This window comes from Nanorana parkeri, unplaced genomic scaffold (assembly GCF_000935625.1).
Source record: "Nanorana parkeri isolate BGI_ZX_2015 unplaced genomic scaffold, ASM93562v1 scaffold861, whole genome shotgun sequence".
In the NCBI taxonomy this organism is placed as follows: domain Eukaryota; kingdom Metazoa; phylum Chordata; class Amphibia; order Anura; family Dicroglossidae; genus Nanorana; species Nanorana parkeri.
The window spans coordinates 121982-122981 of NW_017307129.1; positions in this window are offsets into that span (position 1 = coordinate 121982).

A 1000-nucleotide genomic window follows, 5' to 3' on the forward strand; every position below is an offset into this window, starting at 1 on the left:
TTCTGCAAGCAGTCTCTGTTAACACTACCTCTCTGAGCTCTCTCCCAATCCATTAGTATTCATAGTGGCAAACCCCCTGGACAGTGTATTGCGACTTGGAAAGGCAAAGAAGTGTGAAGTGATCTTGTTACAATGACTCACAGGGAGTGGGCTGGCTGCTTTAGAAGAAAATTCCACCACAGTGTGTCAGACTGAGTTTCCTGTTGAGAACCTTTTTAATTTATAGTACTCAGGCCTACTAAAAAGTCCATAACAAATTAAGAAAGCGAACAATGTAAGTCATGAAAATGTATACACATATACCTCATCATCACTGCACCTCAACATTACCATGATAAATGATAATCACTTACAAATGTGGAAATGGGCTTTAAAGAGTAATTCCAGTTTGTGGAGAAAAAATTGACCCCCCAGGTGATCTGTTCTGATCTGTTTGAGCACTGGAAATAGACTGTCTGTGGACTTGGTTTTATGACTTTAATATTATATTGCTATATTTTGCTACAATGGTAAACACATGGATGTGTGTGAAATTTATTAGAACTGTATCACTATATTTTTGTTACATTGGTAAACACGTGGGCGTGGGTTCAAGTTAGTAGTATATTTGTGTTGATTTTCAGGGTTTTTTTACACACATTTGGGGCACTTAAATTAATTCTTTGCAGCTGTTTGTTCATTTGGATTGGCACAAGACATTTAGTATTTAGGGTTTTAACCAACTTTGTTGCAGTTTCCTACCTGTTTTGGTTCTGAAAAAATAGCTGTTTGCTGCAGCATGTCCTTTCCAATTTTATTTCTAAATGGGTGTGTCTGGGTTCATTTTAATGAGCTGGTGGGCTTCCTGTGTTGTTATAGGAAAAGTACAGTGTCAGCATTCCCTTTAGTAGTAATTAACCATTAGGGAGTATCTCACCAAAAATTAAATTCCTATTGCAAGTGATGCCTAAAATTGTACTTCTAACTTAGAGCAAACCTCTGGGAAAATCAGTCAGCTAAA